The sequence below is a fragment of the Rana temporaria genome, chromosome 5 (assembly GCF_905171775.1).
Source record: "Rana temporaria chromosome 5, aRanTem1.1, whole genome shotgun sequence".
Classification (NCBI taxonomy): domain Eukaryota; kingdom Metazoa; phylum Chordata; class Amphibia; order Anura; family Ranidae; genus Rana; species Rana temporaria.
Window position 1 is genome coordinate 262,928,431 of NC_053493.1, and position 25,062 is coordinate 262,953,492.

The 25,062-nt window shown below is 45.0% G+C and overlaps 1 long non-coding RNA gene across 3 annotated transcripts in view; it reads left to right on the top strand.

Annotated features, from left to right (window-relative positions):
- LOC120940762 overlaps positions 1-25,062 on the top strand; it is a 317,651-nt gene that overhangs the window by 184,150 nt on the left and 108,439 nt on the right. For all 3 annotated transcript variants that reach the window (XR_005749479.1, XR_005749478.1, XR_005749477.1), the window contains exon 3: positions 24,847-24,987. This is a non-coding gene — a long non-coding RNA (uncharacterized LOC120940762). The remainder of the gene's footprint in view (positions 1-24,846; positions 24,988-25,062) is intronic.

Here is a 25,062-nt window from a genome sequence, read left to right on the forward strand (position 1 = left end):
ACCTAGCACGTGAACGGTTTTACTGGCCATTTATGCAAAGAGACATTGATGAATATGTGCTGAAGACGTGTAACTGCATCAAACAAAAGCGTCCAAATATCCCAGAAAGAGCACCTATGGGTGGGATTACTACCAGTTCACCCTTGGAGCTAGTATCCATTGATTACCTCCACTTGGAGAGAAGCAAAGGAGGATATGAGTATATACTCGTAATGGTAGACCATTTCACACGCTTTGCACAAGCGTATCCAACTAAGAACAAATCTGGAAAAACGGCAGCAGAAAAGATTTTTCAAGATTTCATACCACGTTTTGGATATCCAGAGAAACTCCACCATGATCAAGGAAGAGAATTTGAAAACAACTTGTTTCAGACATTGCAACGATTGGCAGGGATTTCTCATTCAAGAACTACCCCATACCATCCACAGGGTAACCCAGTGGAGAGACTGAACCGTACTTTGTTACAGATGCTTCGTACCTTAGAGGAAGAGAAAAAGTCAGACTGGAAAGAACATCTTCCACACATGGTTCATGCATACAATTGCACCAGGCATGAAGCCACTGGATACTCGCCATTCTTTCTATTGTATGGGAGATCTCCTCGTTTGCCGATTGACCTACTGCTCAATCTAAATTTGGAAAAGGAATCAGAAAGTCAACCAACATTTACTCAGAAATGGGCATCCAGAATGCAAGAAGCTTACAAGATTGCATCCGAGAATAGCCAAAAATCATCTGCCAAAGGGAAGAAGTACTATGACAAGAAGATAAAAGGAGCACCTCTCCAACCGGGTGATCGGGTCTTAGTACGAAATCTCTCTGAAAGAGGAGGTCCTGGTAAACTTTGTTCATACTGGGAAGAATCAGTACACAAAGTAGTAGAAAGAATCAAAGATGGGCCTGTGTACAAAATTCAGCCTGAAAGTGGTAAAAAGACTATTCGAGTACTGCACAGAAATCTGTTACTACCAGTAAATGACCTACCCATTGAAAGACACATTCCAAGAGTACCGATGAACAAAGGACAATCAAGTAACAGGAAAGAGACTAGCATGGATCTGAACCAGGAGAAGGAAGGTTCTGATGATGAAAGATGGTATTATTCTTATGTACCGGACACTACAGAAAGTCATGATCACGTTGTGCCTCAACAAAACTCTCAAAATGTACAAAAACCGCCATTAAGAATTTCTGCTCCAGAGTTCTATCCTACAACTACCACACCCAATCTTGAACAAGAACAAAATGATGGAACAGTAGTTGGTGACCAAGTTTGGGCTTCAGACATGGTGGAACTAGACACTGCAGAATTACACCCATTAAGTCAAGACTTACCGGTGAGCCAAGATATGCTAAAAGAGAATGATGTTGATGGAGAAGACTCAACTCCTGTAAGAAGATCTACCAGGCAAACTAAGTCTAAAGAGATCTTTACATATGATACACTAGGTCAGCCAACCTACAGAACAAGTCAGGTTCACACCGTACAAACTCCTACAATGCTAGCTACTCCCATGACATACCAGGTAGTTAACATAGCTCCGTGGTGGAAGCAAGTACCTATTTGGGTTTCTTAAATCACTCAATAGAGTTCAGAGTACAATTCAGTATAATGTCAGGAGCCATTAACTAAAGGAGGGGAGAGTGTGACGGGCTGGGGTATCACTTGAAAGACAAAACAGGCACCCCATAGCCTACATTCATTTATTTTATTGTTATTTTTTTTGATATCCTGCTATTCTATAAAACAACCAGTAGATGGCAGAGAGGGTACCCGAACAGAGTCTATATAAGGCCACATGCATCATGTGACTAAGTGAAACTCATTTCACATCATAAAGAAGCATGGTCATATATTTTCCTGTTCGTGTATTTTTGTAGGTATGTACTTTAAACCTTTCTCATTCTTACTAAACTGTACTAGAAAGATTCCTAAACATCTAGAGCAGATGCAGGAGAAAGTTTTAGTAGATTTTGTGCAATAGTTTTGCTGTGATTAGACTTTTAGAGAGACATGTGTTGAGAGCAGTGAAAATAGCGAAAAACCCTAGGACTATTGTACTGGTCGGAGCAACTGTTTATTGAAAGCACTAGACTGTTATATATGGGTATATTTCAACCTGATTTATGCAAAGTTATATATATTAGAAGCACATGTTAAAATTATAGAGGATTAATAGCCACATGGACAGGTTATACACTGCTTGTACATTTATGCAAGGTGCGCCATCTAGTGGTCAAAAGAGAGAATTGCTTCAGGATTTATATTTATAAGCAATGCAGTGTAACTCTCATTATGACACAGCTAAAGTGTGCCATAGAGATAAAGATAAGTGTCTATAACACGAAATAAAAGGGAAATGTATGTTTATTAAAATATAATGGTATTCATTGTTGCAGCTATGTTTTAAAGTATTTCAGTCCAATCTGTACTGTTGTTATGTTAACAATTATAAACATGTAACTATAAAAAACTGTATGTATTGTTATGTAAAAGTGAAACTCATTTCACATCATAAAGAAGCATGGTCATATATTTTCCTGTTCGTGTATTTTTGTAGTACCCGCCGAGATGATCACATCACATCAGTACGTCTACAATCATCGGTTCCCTTAATCTATATTTTGGGACCGGTAACACAAACAACGTAATTTTGATTCAATTCGACGCGGGAACGACGGCCATAGTTAACATTGGTTGCCCCTGCTAATAGCAGGGGCAACCTTATGCGTCGGGTACTCTACGCAAACGACGTTAATTCGCTGCGTCGACCTCGCGTATGTTCGGGAATCGCCGTACTTACCTCATTTGCATAGACGACGGGGAAAAGCGACGATGCGACACCTAGCGGCGGGAAAAAAAAATTACTTTTAAGATCTGACAGCGTAACAGCCTTACGCTTGTCAGATCTAATGGGTACCTATGCGCAACTGATTCTAAGAATCAGTCGCATAGATACCCGGGGCCAGATGAGGAGTTACGACGGCGCTAATGTTGTTGCGCCGTCGTAACGCCTTCGAGAATCTGGGCCTATAGGATTAAAAAAAACCTGGGACACATTTGGGTGCCCCAAGGAGAGTAGTGCACAGAGCGCGCCAGTGGGTGTGGCCAAATTGCTCTTGCTGACATTATCACCCCACCCTTTCCATGATGCCAAACCTGCCCCCAAACAGCCGCCCGGAGTGGCAACAGATTTGTGTATGACAACCTTGGTTACTTGGGGAGCCACAGCCTGGTCTGAATGATGTGTCCGGGTATCAGCCTAGGTTCACACTGCTGCGAATTCAAAATCGCGGTAAAATGTGCGATTTTACCGCGATTTCGCGGCTGCGATTTTGCCGCGATTTCGGCCGCAATTTAATGTAAATCGCGGCCCGAAATCGCAAAAAGTAGTACAGGAACTACTTTTTGAAATCGCAGATGCGGCGTCGCACTGATTAGGACAGTGCCATTGCCGACAATTGCCGCCGATTTGAGATGCGATTTGACATGTCAAATCGCATCTCAAATCGTTCCAAATCGTACCCAGTGTGAACCAGGGCTCAGGGAAACTAAAACCAGGACACAAGATTTAAAACCCAATCTGTCTGGGGGAATCCTGGACAGGTGGCAACCCTAATTCACCCTGAGGGCTGGTTTACACTGGTGCGCTGTGCGAGATTGCATGTGATTCGTACCGCACTGCAGTGCAAATCACATGTGATGTACAGATAGTATGGCTGATATCGCACCGCATTTGGACCAGACACGCAGAGGACCCTTTTTTGGTCCACACCAGAATCGGATCCGATTCTTGTCCAAACTGTCAATTCGCAGTGCGATTTGCGAGCCGAAATGGAGGAGTCATTAACAATGTATTGACACTCCCCAGCAGTTTGCATATGGCAGTGTGAACTGCCGTGCGTGTCGGGGACCCGCAGTGGATTCGCAGGGTTCCCGCATCGCGCAAGTGTGAACCGGCCCCTAAAGTTCCACCTTCACTGCACAAGCAAAGGGTGCTGGCTCTGAATGTAGCAGAAAGTCTTGAATAAAGAAGAGAAGGTCAGGTCACCTTTATTTGAATCCAAAAAAGCATAAAAAGCATAAAAAGCAAAAGTCCAGGGATTAAGCACCAAGAATGGTGTGAAACGCATTAGCTGTATTGCCTGCTGTATCTTACTTGCTGTATGGACTGTCGTTTTTTTATGCTATTTTCGATTTGAATAAAGGTGATTTTATTGGCGTTCGGGCATCCAGACATTTTTTACTCCAAAGTGCCAGCTATGTTTCCCCCTCCCCACTTCAATGAACAGTGCTCTATTAAAGGAGGAGGCAAAACGTTCATTCCTCCTCCATTCATAGAGCTCTTTCCATTGCAGAAAACAATAGCACAGCTTTTATGAATGAAGCATTGGGGTGAAAAGTGAAAAGGGCAGGCATAGTTGGCACTTTTTTACAAGTGCTTGTAACATGTCTAGTGGCTCATATTAACCCCAGGGGTATGGGGGAATCAGAGACAATGACGGCTGGTGGAATATTTTTTTTTTTGGGGGGGGGGGGGGGGCGGCAAACAATGCACCCACAGTCACCCCTTGGTCCCCCACAATCAGTAGCCAGGAGATCACCCACACCTCCCGACACCCCCCCCAGGTCGGTCGGACAGTCACTTACCCCATCTAGGTCATGGCGGTTCCGGGCATTCCTCAGCATCTCCTCCTCCCCTGCATCACGCCGTGTGTCTCCTCCCTCCTTCTCCTAGGCTGCCAATCAGATCACCTCTCCTTTCAGCCAATCAGATGACAGAATATTAATTCGCTATTGTCACACAAGCCCACCCTTTTTTGAAGCCTCTAGCTCTAATCAAGCGGTTAAAAAAAAAAAGAACCCCATTGGAATGCATGCATCTGACACCCTGCATGTTGATTAGGGGGCCGGTCAATTAAGTTAGTTGTCACCAGCACAAATGACACTTTTCATTCAGTAAATATGTACCGTCCCTGGTGCTGTTTTAACCTGTTGCCATGCGTGTTACACATATGCCTGGTGACAAAATGGTGGGCTTAACCACACACCGCACATACTGTATGTGTCAGTGAGCGGCCAATGTTTCTGTGCTGAAAGAGTGCTCACTGCACACTTCCAGCACTAAGACTAAGCTGTCAAAGACAATTTTCAATCCCCCACTAACGATTGGACAGGAAGGGGTAAACAAAACGTTATCTTTAAAGATGCAGTCTTCAATGCTGTCACCCCCTATCATTAGTTTATTACTGTGTCAGTTAGTGACCTAGAAAATCAATGCAATTGGTAAATTGATGATTGAAGTGGGGAAGCAAAGGCATTAGGATAATACTTTTAACATGGTAAAATGTATTTTTTATATTTTTACTAAAATGTTATAGTATCATTGTAATTTGAATTAAAACAAAGGTCTTGGCTATGCCAAGGCATCTGTGTGGTGTAGTCCCACTCCAGCATCAAAAATTACACACATATAACAATTAAAAAATAACGTGTTGGTTATCCCATTCTCTTGAAAGCAAACCTGTGGAAATACGCAATGTATTGCGTATTCCTGTATTCCTGTATCCCGTGCTATCAGCACCTTGAAGCAGACCTTTTCTCGCACTAAAAATCACACCAGTATACATGCTGATATGAAATAATTTTACATTCATTAGTTAAACAAACATTTTTTGCTTTACACCTTCTTTTTTCCCTCCTGCTGGTTGAGTGAGGCACTGGTGATGTAGCCCTGGTCTCATAGATGCATCCTGGGAGGGCTATATCACCAGAGCCTTCCCCCCTCAAATAATGTGCACTGTCACATGTTCCAGGGAGCAGACACAGAGTTCCAGGAAGTAAAGGGAGATGGATTTGTCTGCCCTCTGTTTGGTTCCCACCAGAACTCCCAAACATGAAAGTTTGGCCCTGAGCCGTGAACCCCATTGGCCTGGGTACTGCTCTGAGGGACATGCATCAATGCAATTTTTAATGATGCTTAAAGTCAAACAATGCAAATGAAAAATTCCTTTAAATATAATGCCTGGGGGGAGGTCCCCTTAGTCTGCCTGTAAAGTGGCGCATTGTACAGTGTATAGAAGCTGCTGCAGCAAAACTGACATTTCTAAAGATAAAAAATGTATTTAAATGTACTTTGTGGCTGAAAGCTATTGCTGTCACCCAGCAATACAAAAATAAAATAGTAAAAATTGGCCTGGGGTCCCCCCAAAATCCTTATTAGACCCTTATTCAAGCATGTAATCCATCAGGTCAGGAAAGAGGGGGGCAAGAGAGCGCCCCCCTCCTGAATCATACCAGGCCATATGCCCTCTGCCCCCCCCCCCCATCTCAAAGCACATTGTCCCCTTGTTGATGGGGAAAAAGGTCTGTTCTTGACCACACTGGGTGATGGTTGTGGGGGCTCTACAGGCAGGGGGCTTATCGGAATCTGGAAGCCCCCTTTAACATGGGGGTCCCCAGATACCAGCCCTATGTGAATAAGTATGGGGTACATTGTTCCCCTACTCATTCACCAAAAAAAGTGCACAAAATAAATAAAAACAGTACAGTACAGCACCCCCCCCCCCACGTTGAGCGAATGTGGTCTGGTATGGTTCACACGGGCACTCTTTCGTCCCCCTTCCTGACCTGCCAGGCTGCATGCTCAGATAAGGGTCTGGTATTCATTTTGGGGGAACCCCACACCATATTTTTTTTTTAATCTTGGCATAGAGTTTTCCTTAAAATCCATACCAGACCCGGATGGCCTGGTATCAGGGCCGGCGCAACCACCAGGCGGACCAAGCGGCCGCTTGGGGCGGGCAGGTCCGCAGCCTGGGATGGGGCGAAAAGATGACCTTTTTTTATTTTTTTTTATTTACTGTCCGGAGTTGCCGCCGCCCTCCGGCGCCCGGTGTCCCGCTCCAGGGCTCGAGTTGCGGGAACGGCGTCTGTAGAGGAGAAGGGAGGGAGAAAAAGTTTCACTGGCACCGCACTGCCCCGCCCCCTCCCCCGGCGAGCTGTTGCAGAAGAACAATAACATCATTAGCATGTGACAAGCCTCTGCTGCCTGACTAGTAACTCCCCCCAGCAGGAGATCGTGGCCAGCACTAGCTAAACTTCTCTTCCTCCCCTGCAGAAGGGAGCATGCTGGCTGCTTGTAATTTTTTTTTGTGATGGACGCTGATGAGCTGACCAACCAATCTGCATGCACTTGATAGGGCTAGGTGCATGCAGATTGGCTGGTCAGCTCATCAGCGTCCATCACAAACATTTTTTACAAGCAGCCAGCATGCTCCCTTCAGCAGGAGAGAAGAGAAGAGAAGTTTAGCTAGTGCTGGCCACGATCGGGGTTGTCACATGCTAATGATGTTATTGATGTTAGGAAGCAGCATGGATGGAGGGTAAGTCACAGAAATTGTGTGTGTTACTGTGCCCCCCCCCCCCCCCCTGCAGACTTTAATTAAACTCCTGTTTAAAGGGAAACCTGGCTGAGGTTGACAGGCTGGCATTGTGAAGATGGATGAGGATGACTCTGGGTGGATATGAGAGTTACATTGTGGAGATCCTCTTCACAATGTAACTCTCATCCCCACAGAGTCATCCTCATCCATCTTCACAATGCAACACAATCATCTTCATCCCCACCCAGCACCATCCATCCCTCTCTATGCATCCCCTGCACCATCTATCCCTTTCCACAACACATCCCCACCCAGCACCTAGCACCATCCATCCCTCTCTAACGCATCCCCTGCACCATCTATCCCTTTCCACAACACATCCCCACTCAGCACCTAGCACCATCCATCCCTCTCTAACGCATCCCCTGCACCATCTATCCCTTTCCACAACACATCCCCACCCAGCACCTAGCACCATCCATCCCTCTCTAACGCATCCCCTGCACCATCTATCCCTTTCCACAACACATCCCCACTCAGCACCTAGCACCATCCATCCCTCTCCACAACGCATCACCACAACGCATCACCACCCACGCCAAGCACCATCCATCCCACTCCACAATGCATCCCCACCCACCCCACTCCACAACACATCCCCACCCAGCACCTAGCACCATCCATCCCTCTCCACAACGCATCACCACAACGCATCACCACCCACGCCAAGCACCATCCATCCCACTCCACAACACATCCCCACCCAGCACCTAGCACCATCCATCCCTCTCCACAACGCATCACCACCCACGCCAAGCACCATCCATCCCACTCCACAATGCATCCCCACCCACCCCTCTCCAAAACGCATCCCCACCCACGCCTAGCACCATCCACCCTCTCCACAACACATGGCTGTGGAGGAGGCGGGTACAGAGAGAGGTGGCTGTGGAGGAGGCGGGTACCACCCACCCCTCTCCACAACGCATCACCACAACGCAGCACCATCCATCCCACTCCACAACGCATCCCCACCCACCCCTCTCCACAACGCATCCCCACCCACGCCTAGCACCATCCACCCTCTCCACAACACATGGCTGTGGAGGAGGCGGGTACAGAGAGAGGTGGCTGTGGAGGAGGCGGGTACCACCCACCCCTCTCCACAACGCATCACCACAACGCAGCACCATCCATCCCACTCCACAACGCATCCCCACCCACCCCTCTCCACAACGCATCCCCACCCACGCCTAGCACCATCCACCCTCTCCACAACACATGGCTGTGGAGGAGGCGGGTACAGAGAGAGGTGGCTGTGGAGGAGGCGGGTACCACCCACTCCTCTCCAACGCATCACCACAACGCATCACCACCCACGCCAAGCACCATCCATCCCACTTCACAATGCACCCCCACCCACCCCTCTCCACAACGCATCCCCACCCACCCCTCTCCACAACGCATCCCCACCCACCCCTCTCCACAACGCATCCCCACCCACGCCTAGCACCATCCACCCTCTCCACAACACATGGCTGTGGAGGAGGCGGGTACAGAGAGAGGTGGCTGTGGAGGAGGCGGGTACCACCCACTCCTCTCCAACGCATCACCACAACGCATCACCACCCACGCCAAGCACCATCCATCCCACTTCACAATGCATCCCCACCCACCCCTCTCCACAACGCATCCCCACCCACCCCTCTCCACAACGCATCCCCACCCACGCCTAGCACCATCCACCCTCTCCACAACACATGGCTGTGGAGGAGGCGGGTACAGAGAGAGGTGGCTGTGGAGGAGGGGGGTACAGAGAGGTGGCTGTGGAGGAGGGGGGTACAGAGAGGTGGCTGTGGAGGAGGGGGGGTACAGAGAGGTGGCTGTGGAGGAGGGCGGGTACAGAGAGGTGGCTGTGGAGGAGGGGGGTACAGAGAGGTGGCTGTAGAGGAGGGGGGTACAGAGAGGTGGCTGTAGAGGAGGGGGGTACAGAGAGGTGGCTGTAGAGGAGGGGGTACAGAGAGGTGGCGGTAGAGGAGGGGGCACAGAGAAGTAGCTTTATAGCCCTCTCTGTACCCCCCCTCCTCCACAACCACCTCTCTGTACCCCCCTCCTCCACAACCACCTCTCTGTACCCCCCTCCTTAAAATGACTAAGATTGTATTTTTTTTTCTTTTTTAATAATTATGAGGTGGCACTGGTGGGCAGTAATGAGGTGGCACTGATGGACACTAATGGGCTGAACTGGTAGGCAGTGATGAGGTTGCACTGACAGGCTGAACTGGTAGACACTAATGAGGTGGCACTGTTGGACACTGATAGGCTGCACTTTACCTCTCCACCCTAAACAATAACCTCCTCCCCAACCTAGATTTTCTGAGATAATGAAAAAAAAATAAAAAATATCGGCCATCGGCCGCCCCAATTTTGAAATATCGGCATCGGTATCGGCCAGAGAAAAACCCATATCGGTCTACCTCTAGTCTGCACTGTAGGGGTGTCTGCATTGTAGGGGTGTCTGTACTGTGGGGGTCTGCACTGTAGGGGTGTCTGTACTGTGGGAGTCTGCACTATAGGGGGTCTGTACTGTAGGGGTGTCTGTACTGTGGGGGTCTGCACTATAGGGGTGGGGGTCTGCACTGTAGGGGTGTCTGTACTGTGTCTTGTTGGGGTCTGCACTGTAAGGGTTTCTGTACTGTGGGGGGCTTCACTATAGGGGTGTCTGTACTGTGGGGTATGGGGGTCTGCACTGTAGGGGTGTCTGTACTGTGGGGGTCTGCACTATAGGGGTGGGGGTCTGCACTGTAGGGGTGTCTGTACTGTGTCGGGTGGGGGTCTGCACTGTAAGGGTGTCTGTACTGTGGGGGTCTGCACTATAGGGGTGTCTGTACTGTGGGGGTCTGCACTGTTGGGGGTGTCTGTGTAATGGGGTCCAGTGGTGTAGGGTGCTGTGTAATGTAAAGGGGTCCAGTATGTTTTACATTTAGTAGTATGGTGTATATTATACTAAGAATTTCTGGTGTGGCGTGGTTACAAAAGCACAAATTAGTGTGTTTTTTTATATAAAAAAATTATTGAAAGAAACATTTTTGCAAGGGAGGTGGGTGGCCGTTGGGGGGGGGGGGGGCGCCAAAATGGAGCTTCGCTTGTGTAGGCAGAAATCCTTGCACCGGCCCTGCCTGGTATAGATTTGGGGGGGGGGGGCCCACAGCGTTTTCTAAAACTTTTTTCTATTGCCATCAATGGTTTCTGTTTTTTATTTAGCTGTCAGCAGGGAAGCCTGTTGACAGCTGATGATTCATATGTTGTTAAGGAAGCAGCGGCTGGCTTCCTGGCCACACTCCATAACAGCGATTCACTGTGCCCTGATTGGGAAAAGCTTTGCCCAATCAGGGCACAGAATGAAAACAATATAACTTTTTCGTTTAGACCGATGTATCAATTTGATCGTGTAAATTCGAACAAAAATTCGAAAACTCCGAATACGAATTCTGAATATGAATTCCAAAAACGAATTGACAAGTCAACCAAATCGAAAAAAATCTGTAAATTCGAACAAAAATTTGAAAATTCCAAATACAAATTCCGAAAACGAATTGAACGAATCAACTGAATTTAACTTAATAAAATAACTAGATTAACGATTTAAAACAAAACGAAACAAAATAAATTTTCCGTCATGCCCACAATAGAGATTTCTCTATCCAAGCTTAGTGTGTATGGTGTAATCTAGTAACTTTCGCTTTGTCTTTTGCAGACAGAACAACCAAAATGCAATCCGGCTCTGTGCAGTCATATTTGTATAATAATATTACAGTGACACTGGGTGCCCTCCACCAATGCCAACTCCAATTCCTGAGCATGGCGTATTGCCACTTCCTCACCTGCATGCAACAGTGCCCAGTGCCCCAGCTTTCCATCATCAGGTCTGCTATTGTCACATGAAAGGCAAAGGGACATGTAGCTTATAGCCACCTTCCTTTACTCTCTCATGCCCCATCTCTCTGTTTGGCCTCTGGCTGTAAAGAAAAATACCTGTTACCTGCATTCCTTCTACCCCTTCAACAGCATCAATGCTGAGTAATTGGACATCCATGTGTGGGCAATGTCATCTGTGCCCATGCATGTGGGGGTACCCCTCCGCCCAGAGCACATTCATTAATGCCTGGAACCAGGCTGAGACTGATCATGTGAAAAATCTAACATTAAGGCAGTTCGCTGACTTAGAGATGAGCTTCCACTGTATGCAGTAATACTGTAAAGTGCAGAGTTCCTCTAAAAAGTGGTTTGTTTGTAACTAAATTATATTACATCAGGAAGAACATATAGAACCTCCGCCCACTCCACCAGTCACTCCGAGTAACAAGATGGGGTCCCGCCGAGCACCTAGCACAGACCTCATACGTGTTCTCAATTCCCGTACCTCGTGACCAGGTGCCATGCCTAACAACTGGTTACTTTGTGTCTTGAACTTGTACTGGTTTACTCTAAGCAGCTACACTCCTCTTTTTTATCTTGCCGAGTTAACCCTTTGTAACGGTGTTACTTTATACCCCATAGTGCTGTTACAGACCCAGGTTCTTTAGATACACCAGATCTAACTAACCCCTTTGAATAACTTCAGACCAGACTCATACCGGTTAAAGTATAACTGAAAGCAAAACTTTTTTGGGGGTTTTGGAAAGGGTTGAGAGGGATTAGAACTTGTCAGTTTTTACTGCTGTCTGTGACCCCTTAAGGAAATTCACCCTCTCTATTTGTCCTGTTTACCATTATCATTGAAAGTAAAAGTAAAAGAAAATCCCAATTTCTGGATTGTCCCCAGACAAGTAATAGAGGGGAAATCTTCCAATGCGGTCACTAACTTTCGTGCCCTGGGGGTTCCCAAGGAATTTCCTTAATTTCCAGGAATTTACCCTCACTTCTGTTTTGGCTATGGGACAGGAAGTGGAGGGAAATTTCCCCAATGGGACAAAGATGGAAAAGGTAAATCTTACAGGAGTTATAACCCTCCTTTACTATATCCAAAAAGTTTTGCCGATAGTTGATGAAACTTTACTGGAGAGATCCAGCATAACAATTCAGTATGAGCAACGTCCTTTCCCTAATCCTAACTAGAATAATGTAATGGTCCAGACATAGGGTGGTGTCCATGGCTTGGATGCCCTTTGAAAACCTGTATTTCATCAGTAGCGCTAATGACTCACAGGTGATGCTAGAACTCACTAGACACACCAGAATTGGCTTTTTTTTCAACCTCAGGTGGGCTGGCTAGGACCAAAATCTTGGAAATTGAGCTAGAAACATTTAAACTTTTCCCCAGCTTGGGCCAGCCGCTGGCTTCCTTAACCATACATACTTCAACATGCCTACACATGCACCTAGCTCTGTCCCATGGTGGCGGGGAGCTACCATTGTAAGTCCAGTTCACTACTGGTTTGTTCACTTGGTTGCCAGTCAAGCCTTGATAAAGGGGGCACGTAGACCCCCCAAAACACGCTGGCTATTTCTCGATCCATACTCCTGCTCTTCAATGGAATAAAGTTGTATCTGGGCCTCTTAGCAGTGGTGTGGTGCTTACATTTAAACCCCTCTTACATTACACTACAAAGCAAGGAGACTGTAGGGATCCTCTTGGGTGTAGAAGTGCCTGCCCAGGAACCAGATCATTTACACCAACATTAACACCTTAAGATATCAATAACAGTAAATTAAACCTAGGGACCCAGCGATCTTTTCTCAACCGAAGTGGCGGGAAGGTAGCCTTCTTCTCCTTGCTCTCAGTGGCCAAACAGTACAACACAGTAATGGAAAGAAGGTAAGTATGAGCAGCTGCAAGGGACAATAATAAAATGACCATGTTGTTTTGCCTTCATTAGAAAAAAAAAAGTCTCATTGTAAAAGTAGAACATTAAGTAAAAGGTCCTGATTTGCCAGTACAGCTAAACATTTCTCACTGTGTACCTGACCTGGCAAAAAGAGAAAATGGCTGCCAGAAAAAAAATCAATTTATAACTATCAAAGCTAGGCTCATGCAAGTGAGGTTATAAATGACTATTTGACAATGCATAAGTTCTATAGCACTCAAGCTTGCTAGGCAGTAAAAAAGGACCTAATTAAAACCTTCTTCAAACATTATTATTATTTCTTTTTACACAATTGACAATAGGCCTCATATATCAAACTGTCTGAATAGCGTTTAAAGGAAATATATATCAGTCAGGATTTCTACTTGCCTGTTCTATGACAGGTTTGAAAATAAGAGACAGAAGCTGTCTGGTCGCTGTGGTCAATCCAAAAGCCCTTCTTTTATAAATAATTCAGAAACTGTTGTACATGATGTATTACATCATACAAAAGGATTTGGGTTACTACACTGTCACTATGTAATGGTCCATTACAATTACCTTGACAAAAGTACTACTTTTCTGGGACAGATATGAAGGACTTACATATTTTTAGCTAGTATTGCATATGTTGACTTTTTGTTCTTTATCATTTACATGCACCATTAATTCTAGCGGCAACAAGGGAGTGAAGTATTTATGAATTAATTTTAACATGCCATAATGCTGTGATTTTGCTTTGTTGAACCACTATTTCCATTATGTTCTACAGAATATTTTGCCTCTATTGAACTTGCTGACACAGCTTTTGTGCAATACAAATGGGTTTATGTACCTTTTAACTGTGCTTAAGTCTAGACAAATTTATGCCTCACACAAAGGTTAATCCGGAAAATTATTGTATATTAATTTCTGCCTAATGCTGGCATGGCAACTGGGTTTTTACACATCCTAGGCAATATTTACTGAGCAAGCCTGTGCAATGCAACACATTGAGGAGCATTAGAAAGCATAGACGTGCTGTAAATAAGTCCAAGTATGATAGAGTGTGGGACAATATTTTGTGAATTTGTACGCCTCATAGCTGTGATTTAGCACAGTAGGCTTAAATTGCAAACTTGCATTGATTTTACTTTACAATGAAACTTGACCACAATTTTAAATATTCTTGAGATGCAAAAATAAAAATCGAGGGAGGGAGGAGAGTATACACTGGAGATAATTTTCAGTTTAACAAACAATAATATAATATATATATATATATATATGTGTGTTAAAAAATACCAGAATTTGTCTTGGTAGCTGTCTTCTTTCATTCTCTGTACAGCTACACTATGGACTGAGAGACCATTTGGGACCAATAAAGTTATTTTGCAGCACACGTGTGCACATTGGTAATGCTAGCACCCTCCTAAATAGGTGATAGGTTAGGTAAATGTAGTTATAGACTCCCTGTAATTGGTTGAGCTGCTTGTGATTGCGTTGGTCTGTTCTGTGCTTCACTGGCTGCAGGGTTGACTGCTTCCCCCTGTCTGTCTGGAAAGGTTCTGGAAGACTGGGGAAAACAAATAAGCATCTGAATATTTATGTAGCCCTGGCCAATCTCTAGGGAGAGGTGACCAGGTGGTGGCTGGGAGAGTGTATAAATACTCGGAGACTTGGAACAGTGGGGTCCTTGTTCTAGAAGAGATGATGAACAAAGGAAGACGGTGGCACACCACAGTGGAACTATTGTCACTATGCAAGACAAGAACACAGGAACATAGTTGAGTCAAAATCTTATGTAGTGCTACCCCCGCAGGAGCCGCTGATTTGTTTTTGGGATCGGCATATTGAGTTACACTAATGTGGCATATGGGTGCAGGTGGATAACTAATTGGGGACAGGCCAGCCCAATCATCTCCACCCCATTGCTGGACAGCAGCACAAACTGTCCCCTAGAGGATAAGTGGATGCCTGTGTCCGTCACAGACACATCCGAAGTAGCAGTCGCAGAAAGGACCCCCGGGGGGGTCATGGGGCGCCTCAGGGCAGCAGGGGTCTACGAAACTCCAGACATCTCCAGCAATGATCTGTCTTGTTTGAAGAGAGGGTGGTTCTGCTGCTTTGGCGCGAAATTGGGCGTTTCTCCTCCCCATTTGGCGCAAAATCACACTGCACGTCTCACGCAGGGGAGGTTGACTCCTCCCACCTGGAAGAACTTGTCCGGACACGTTGCAGGCGTGTGCTATGCCGCAGGTATGCCCAAGCTCAGCGATGCGAAGTTAACTCCCTCGCTGCAAGACAGTTCTAGTACACAACACCGGACACTTTTCACTCTTTAGTAAATAATCACCCACTTCTGTTGTTGCCACTGGTAACAGCCGAATCCCGGACGAGCCCACACGTGTAGCGCTACCCTCGCAGGAGCTGCTGATTTGTTTTTGGGATCGGCATATTGAGTTACACTAATGTGGTGTATGGGTGCAGGTGGATAACAAAGCAGTGAGCGAAAGTCCAGACAGTGAATAAAGAGTTTTCCAATGCTTTATTCCAGGCCAAACACGGCCAACATCAACATTTAGTGGGAAGAGCAGGTTGATGAAGAAGAAAGAAGATCCTTGCAGTGTCAGGCCCGGATATTAATTGAGCAGTACTTGCTCAATATAGTACCAAACTGTTATTTGTCACCACTCTAGTTGGAGTGGGTAAAGTGCCCCCGGACAGACCAATTTAACAAGTCTGGCAGCCGAAGTGTCACTTAGGATTTTCTGGGAGGAACAGATCTCTCTCACAGACCTGGCTCTAGGGCCTCTGCCACAGGCCAATTACTTTGAGTTGAGCTAGATGGATAGATTGAGCGAATCCTCCCAGTAGGTTTTTAGCATAGGTCACCGGATGACCGCAGCACATACCTGTCACCATTCCCCATTGACACTCAAGCCCTGTCACCATTGACACTCAAGCCCTGTTGGACAACCTGCCTCCGGGTTCCCCTCAAGCCGGCTCACCAATTGAACGGCACCCAGCCTGGGATCCTTTCAATAGAACCGGGAATCCAGTAAGTCACTGGAGTCCCTTTTTTACCTCAGGATAAGGGTTTAGTTAGACTGCAATTCTGGCCTGGTGGGCCTCGCTGGCGGGGTCCATGGATGCGCGCACCCTGAAGGTGGATGCCGCACCTGGAACCGGGACCCCGCAAAACTTGGTTAGCACATGACACCTGTCACAGATATCCCCCTCCCCAGCATGCCTTGCGAGGGAGAACATTCTCTGATTGGCTGCTGGGGAAAGTTGCTCTGCCAGAACCCCTCTGGCGCCAACTGCCGGCCAGGGATGGTATTGCATCCCTGGAGCACAGACTGACCCAGTGGACATTTCTGGAGTAACAGATGTCCCAATTTTACCAAATTCAGAATGGGAGCAAAGTAACTCTCCCATTCCCCACTAACTTTAGTGTAGTGCCCATACTGAAAGTAAGGGGGCGCTACACTTAGAAGTGTCTTGCATAGTGACAATAAAGAACTTCTAAGATTTTGACTCCACTGTGGTGTGCCACCCTCTTCCTTTCTTCATTTGCATTTTTGGTGATAAGTCGGGGGTAGCACCTGCAGCAGTCAGCAACCTACTGATTGCCTGAGCGGTGTACACATTGTGGTTGGATTTCTGGAGGAGGTGATCCTGGCCAGGAGGCCTGCTGTCCACCTGGGAAGGCTTGCCATGTTTCTGCTGTTCATCGAGGTCCTAGCTAGGCTAGCTGGGGGACTATTTTGCTGAAAGTTGCTATCGTCTGTGGATCTGGTCTGGTATCATTGGAAAAGGTGTCTGGAAGATATTGGAAGGAGGCATCCAACTATCCAAGGATATTAGTGAGTACAGACTGGAGTAAGAGAGCCCAGAGACTGTGGCCTGCTGTTACCCCTCTAGTGCTAAAGTCATTGTTAAAATGGGACATTGTGCCTGGTGTTCTGGTATCGCCCAGTTCTCTACTGCTTGTTCAAGGAGTTTGCTCAGAATATTAAGAGTAATATTAGTGTTCTGTCCAAGTTCAGGTCTGCGATAAAGCAACAGAAAACCTACTCTTAGACCAGTGGTCTCCAAACTGCGGCCTGGGGGCCAGATGTGGCCCTTTTTTTAGCCTTATCTGGCTCTTGGCGCACTTTTCCAGCAACTGACACCAATGATGGGGCACCATTCCCCCTTCCAACACCATCAATGTGGCACTATTCATCTTACTGATAACAATAGGGCACTATTCTTCCCATTATAACTAATGATGGGGTACTGATGCTGGGGCATTATTTACTCCCACTAGTGACAGTCCAGCCCCCCTAAATTCTAAAGAACAGTACACTGGCCCTTTGCTTAGAAAGTTTGGAGACCCCTGCCCTATACTGTTCATTGAGCCAAAGGAATGCCTGTGCCTGTATGCCTGGCTGTGGGTACAACTACGGGAAAAGACCCAAGGGGCCTTAAACTGCAGGCTTCTTTTCACAGGAAAAAAGAGCAGAGTACACTGAGAGATAACCTCAATAGTGTACTGCTGACACTTCTTCATTGACCAAGCTGAAGATTGGGGCTGTGCTGCCTATCAGAAGTGTCCAGTACAAAGCTGCCTGCACAGAAATGCATTTTATCTTTTCAGTTAAACAGTTCCCAGATATGTATTAACTGTATATTTAGTTGCATGCTTGGAGCTCAGTTTAGAAATCTACAGTATATAACTGCCAAGAAATTAGGAATTTCCCTTGCAGGCAAGTATAGCAACTTTTTTATGTTGGTAGATAGAATTCTCAGGATAATTTACACGATGCTCCGGAAGCCTGAAGATTAAAGAGGAACCACCCAGCTATCTAAAAATAAAAGTCAGCAGCACTTTCTTCCTCACACTCAAATTTTTATTTTTTCCTGTGCCGCTATTTTGGATTTGGAAACTGTCTGTCACTTCCTGATCACTCAGCTGGCCCCCTGCCACTATATATGTGAGATTGGCCAACTAGATGTGTGATATGTATCCCATGAGGCTACAGGTTAAGGGCAGGGACAAGTGTTAAAGTGAAGTTCTGCAAGAAACAGTGAGCAGCCACGCTGTCTTCTATGGAGCTGTAAACTGAGCTGTGCATGTGCAGCTCAGCTTACAGAGCTGGTCTCTGAGTGTCGGGATGATGGCCTCTTTCGCATGCGCAGAAGTGATGTTATCCCCCACCGGCCAATGAAAAGATCAGCACTCAGAAGAAGATACTGGCACCTGTGCGGGACCATTGGGCAGGTAATTATTAATTATTATTATTATAGAGGATTTATATAGGGCTAACAGTTTGCGCAGTGCTTTGCAAAATTAAATGAAGACACTTACAATACAATTTGGTACAAGAGGAATCATGCTATGCATACTAGCTCATTATGCCTTTGTTTTTTTGTATGTTAGTGAGTTTACAACCACTTTAAAGACCATAGGACATCCATGGACCTCCTTAGGTTGAAGTGATTATACCACAGGCATCATCCCGGCATTAAAATTTGCAGCTGGCGTTTTCATGTTCAGCAAAAGTGATTTAAGTGTCAGACCTCCTTTGTATCTCTAAACCGGTAACCTGGATTAGTGTTTAAAGCGTAGTCTATAGAGAATCTTAAGTACCAAAGTTTGGCACTGTTTCATGGGCACATGCAATTTTACATGTTGGGTATCTATTTACTCAGTATACCATCATCCTTTATATTTTATCCCAAAATTGGGTATTATATTTGTGTTTGTGTGCAATAAAATGCATTAAAGTCTATTCTCGCCAATTAAAAAATTGCTACACAAATACTGCATGACATAAAACATTGCAATACTAATCATTTTATTCTATATATAAAGTTTGTGGGTTCTAAGTAGGGACGAGCCAAACACACCCCCCCCCCAGTCCGGTCCGCACCAGAACTTGAGAACAGGCAAAAAATATGTGCGAACACGCTAACACCGTTAAAGGCTTATATTCAAGTTATTGCCATAAAAAGTATTTGGGGACCCATGTCCTGCCCCAGGGGACATGTATCAATGCAAACAAAGGTTTTAAAAACTGCAGTTTTTTTCAGAAGCAGTGATTTTAATGTGGGGCCTCCCCCTAAAAGCCATACTAGACTCTTATCTGAGTATGCAACCTGGCAGGTCACAGCAAAAGGGGGGATGAGAGAGACTGAACTGTACCAGGCCACATACCTTAACATGGGGAGGGTGCTTTGGGGTCCCCCCCCCCAAAGCACCTTGTCCCCATGTTGATGGGGACAAGGGCCTCTTTCCCACAACCATTGCCCAGTGCTTGTGGGGGTCTGTGGGTGGGGGGCATATCGGAATCTGGAAGCCCCTTTAACAAGGGGACCCCCAGATTCCACCCCTTGCCATGTGAATGGGTATTGGGTACATTGTGCTCCTACACGTTAACCCATAAAAGTGTCAAAAAAGTAAAAGTGACAGGAGACAGTTTGGGACAAGTCCTTAATTTAAAAAAAATATATAATAAATATGTCCATTCATCTTCGATCATAGCGCCGACGACCCGAAAAAAGAAAAAAAACGGAAAAACTCTGCATCGATGGGAGGAGTCCTGCGACTTCAAACATTTTGCGGCCTTTTTGCGCTGACAGCTCTTATATAGCTGTAATCTTGCTGTGATCTGTGCTCTTATATAGCTGTGATCTCGCATTGACGGTCTCGCAGTGCATTATGGATTGTTCCGCGGGCACTCGAATTTCCCACGAACGCCCCATAATGTTCTAAATTCGACGAACGGGAGAACACCCGATGTTTGACTTACGCTCGACTCGAACATCGGGCTCACCTGTAGTTCTAAGTAATTTTCTAGCAAAAAAAGTAGATTTTTGCATGTATGTGAAAAGTGTCAAGCCCTATACACACAGGCAAGAATCTCGTCAGGCAAAAAACGTTGTTTTTCCGACGAGATTCTTGGCAAGAATCTCTTGCCCCCCGAGTGTACACTCTCCTTTCAAAAGAACCGCGGTTCTATTGAAAGGCAAGAACGCGGTGACATCATTGCGTACGACGAGCGTGCGCTTGTCACATTCGAAGCCGTCGCCGCCATCTTGCTGCACCCTACCTATGCCTAGGAAACTACCGCACATGCGTCAAAGTCATTTCGAGCATGCGTGGGTTTCCACGGCGACCAGGTAAGTATACGGGCTCTCGGGTTTCTCGGCAGGAAAACTGCAGAGAATCTCACGACGAGAAAATAGAGAACATGTTCTCTATTTTTCTCATCTAGATTCTGGGCAGTTTTCTTGTTGAGAAACCTGAAAGCCTCGTACACACGCTCGGTATACTCGGTTCTGCCAGCAGTTTTCTTGCTGGTTCTTGCCGAGTACACCGAGCGTGTGTACGAGGCTTCAGAATTGGCCCGATATTTAATTGGCCCGGTATTGAAGTGGTTATAATGTTTACACAAATGTTTTGCCTTTCATTTCTATTTTAACTGAATGGGTTGTTTTACAAGGTGAGGGTTTACTTTAATAGCTTAAGCCCTGACTCACACCGGTGCAACTTGACCATTCCAAGTTGCATGCCAAGTCGCAGCTTGTTTTCGGCAACTGTTCATCTAGCCACGACTCATGTCTCAGCAATTATGAAAAAGGTTCCTGCACTACTTTTTGATGATTAAATTGTGACGTACATAGACTTCTGTTAAATGAATTCGCAAGTCACACTGATGTGAACGGGACGTATTTTATGTGTGGGTATACTTTAATAGTTGTTTAGTCAAGGGGGCGAGGGGAAACAGTTTTACTTACCTGGTCCTTCACTATCACTACTCCTCCAGAAGGTGCTCTCCAACAATCCAGTGCTGGTGTGTCCTTTGGTGTCCTCACATCCAAAGCAGGGCTATGGACCCTTCTCTGGTCTTGACATCAGGATCTTAGACAGCTGAATCCCTGGGGGTGTAAAAGCTGCAGTGGCTGGTCTAGCTGTGGGGACTGGGGAGGAGCCGAGGATAGGTTTAATAAAACTGCTTTACCTACGCCCTGGACATAAATAAGCAATTAACCCTTGCAGCACAGGCACAGCTTCACACAAGGGATACTTTTGTATTTGCCTGGAGTTGGACTTTAAATTCTTGCAATATTTAATTTTTTCTCAGCAAAAATGTCATTTTAATATTGAGTTTATGAGTCCAGTACTCTTTGTTTATACCAATCTTACCATAAGTACATGTGGCCTTTGTAGGACTACATGCATTTAACGATCTTGGAGATCTCAATGCTGATCCTCAAGGATGTCTTCATATATCTAATGCTGGAGATAATTGTACGGTTATACCAATGAAAGTTTATACAGTCACACAGGAAATGATGGGAAGCAGACTATAGATTTTGAAATAACAGGAAGAAATGACTGTCTGGCATGTAGACAAAGCTATGAAACAGCTTGGGGTCCAACAAGGGTCATAAATACACAGTGCATTTTCTGCCACTTTCACAGCCAAAATCTCTGCTTTGCACAAAACACAAAGGAGTAATTATAAACTCCAGTACAGCAGAGAAGAAGAGAAATTATCAAAGATATTCATTTAGATAATCCTCTAGACTCTATTAAACAGCGAGAGTCTGCTACATTTTGCTTTATTAAAGGCACAGCCTGCTGAAGATTAATTTATTTGCTGAAGTCTATACATTATAGAAGACAATTCCATATGGTACGTTCTTCTGATTTTGTGAATAAATAAACCTTTTAAGATATAATAGCAGTAATGATTTACTATGTTGTAGCGGGAAGGAATCTAATAGGCTTTCTTTAGCCACTTTGTGGCTATAACTGCTTTCTTCAGTTTGGCTTAAAGAAAACCTGTACTGAATGGAGTATGGAGGGGGGGGGCTGCCCCCCTCTTTCCAAAAAATGCAATTTTCTTGGTTGTTATGCTGAATCAAAAGTTGTAATGTTTAACAAGCCACTGACCCAAAACAAATATGCTGATTAAGCGTTCTAATTTCACTCTGACGTGTTCTGTATATATCCAGTTCTGTGTTGTATTGAAGCCAGGCAACTCGCATCGTAAGTCATTAATGAAGTTTAAAATTCAAATGATATCCTTTATTGGCTAATTAAAAAAAAAAAAAAACTTTCTGCAGCTTAAAGCGGAGTTCCACCCAAAAGTGGAACTTTCGCTTTAAGAAATCGCTTTAAGAAATCCTGACCCCCTGACATGGCACATTTGGCATGTCATTTTTTGTGGGGCGGGAGGGAATGGGTACCTAGTTTTCTCGTAGGTTTCTCGTCGAAAACCAGCCTGTCGAGGATCTCGACGAGCCAAATCAGACTCCCGTCGAGGAAATAGAGAACTTGCTCTCTTTTTGGCTCAACGAGGTTCTCGACAGTTTCCTTGATGAAAATGTACACACGACCGGTTTCCTCGGCAAAAAAAATATCTCCCAGCAAGGTTATTGCTGGTTTTTGCAGAGAAACTCGGTCGTGTTTACGAGGCCTGAAGCCTCGTACACACGTTCGAGTTTCTCAGCAAAAACCAGCAAGAAACTTGCTGGGAGATATTTTTTTGCCGAGGAAACCGGTCGTGTGTACATTTTCGTTGAGGAAACTGTCGAGAAACTCGACGAGCCAAAAAGAGAGCATGTTCTCTATTTCCTTGACGGGAATGGAGAAACTTGGCTTTTCGAGTATATCGACGGCTTCACAAGGAACTCGACGAGCAAAACGATGTGTTTCGCCCGTCGAGTTTCTCGGTCGTGTGTACGAGGCCTTAAGAGTTTCAATTCTTATGCAATCAGGCAGGCCCTTGCACTACATGGTTTTGGTAAATCTGAAGAGAAAAACCTGCAGGAAAACTGATAGTGTGTATGGGGCTTAACATGATGGAGAGTTTAATGACTAGAAAAAAACGTCTACAGCCAAAAACAGCTGCTGTAAAAACGTCAAAAAACTTCCAGTGTGCATGATGCCGCGTACACACGACTGTTTTTCATGAGGAGAAAAATTCAATTTTTTAACTTGGTCATTAAAAACGTTCGTGTGTGGGCTCCAGAGCATTTTTCACGACGTGAAAAATGGGCATTACAAATTTAGAACATGCTCTAATTTTTCGCGTCGTTTTTGACGTTGTCGTTTTCCACGTTGTGAAAAATGGTCGTCTGTAGGCTTTAACGACGGTAAAAAAACGCTCATGGTCAGAAGCAAGTTATGAAACGGGAGCACTTGTTCTGGTAAAACTAGCGTTTGTAATGGAGATAGCACATTCGTCGCGCTGTAATAGACTGAAAAGCACAAAGACTGAAAAGCGCGAATCGTCTTTCACCAGACATTAACTAACACAAAATCAGCAAAAGCAGCCCAAAGGGTGGCGCCATCCGAATGGAACTTCCCCTTTATAGTGCTCCAGCATTTTTTTTCACGATCATGTGTATGCAAGGCAGGCTTGACAAGAATCACGTCGAGAAAAACATTGTTTTTTCCATGACATTAAAAACGGTCCTATGTACGCGGCATCAGGCCTAATGCCGTGTACACACGATCATTTTTCGGCATGAAAGAAAACGTAGTTTTTCAGCACGTCCAAAAAACAAAGTTTTTCCAACTTCATCATTAAAAACGACATTGCCCACACACCATCGTTTAAAAAAAATGATGAACAAAGCATGGTGACGTACAAGACGTACAATGGCACTCTAAAGGGGAAGTTCTATTCGCCTTTGGGCTGTTTTAGCTGATTCCTTGTTAGTAAAAGACGATTTGCGCTTTTTTGTCTGTTACAGCGTGATGAATGTGCTTACTCCATTATGAACGGTAGTTTTACCAGAACGAGCGCTCCCATCTCATAACTTGCTTCTGAGCATGCGTGGGTTTAAAACGTCGTTTTAGTCCACAGACGATTATTTTTTACAAACAGAAACTGAAAAACGATCATTTTAAATTACGATTTTAAAAACGACATTTTCTTTCATGCCTAAAAATGATCGTGTGTACGCAGCAAAAGTGTTGTATACCATGTTATATACTGTAATTACAGTGTATTTTTTTTTAAACAGAGGTCTGTACAACACACCAAAAAGAGGAACAACTGAGTGGGACGAGGGACAAAGGGATTTAGTTACAAAAGAAGGTCATTACCTCCAAAAAGGCACAGTCAGAGTTATGCATAAAGTAACAAATTCACTGATTCCCAAGAAAATACAGAAGGGGGCATTACTGTCCTGACAGTTGCAAGCAAGGTGAACATTTCAAGCATTGTTTGCAACAATCATTCAGTTGGAGAAGTGTCTTTAATATCTCACAAAAGGTTTTACGCATTTTAGAAAATTTTGGCGTGTCTGTGTCCCTTTTATGGGAATGGGAATTCTTCATGTATGTGGTACATGCGAATGTTGGCTGGATCGGGTAGAGTTACAGTAAGCCCCTGGGGTGCTGTAACCAGGACGAGCAGAGGTTGAACTCTCACCTCCTGCCATTTTCAGTCAGATGAGTCAGTCTATGAGTGCTCAAAGCACGTGTGTGCATAATTTAAAGTGTAACTGCACCCACTGCAAGGATTTTTTTGCTTCTTTAGATAGACTTTAATTCACAAACCTGAATGAGCATGTAAATTAATGTTAGACATTTTTTGAATTCTAATCTCTATATTTGTTTCAGGTGACTAAGAAAACAATGGAGGCGAAGCATCAACATGACAGCCTGGTAACTGACATTCCTAAAGGAGAAAAGGCAAAAATGGCAGCCTACATCATTCTTCTATGACAGGTGTACTTTAACTCTGCACCATAGCTTTAATTGGTAAGTAAATAAAAATATTTCAATCTTTAGAGAAAATTTGTGATTGCAAATTTCAGCCTAAGAAACTTAATATTT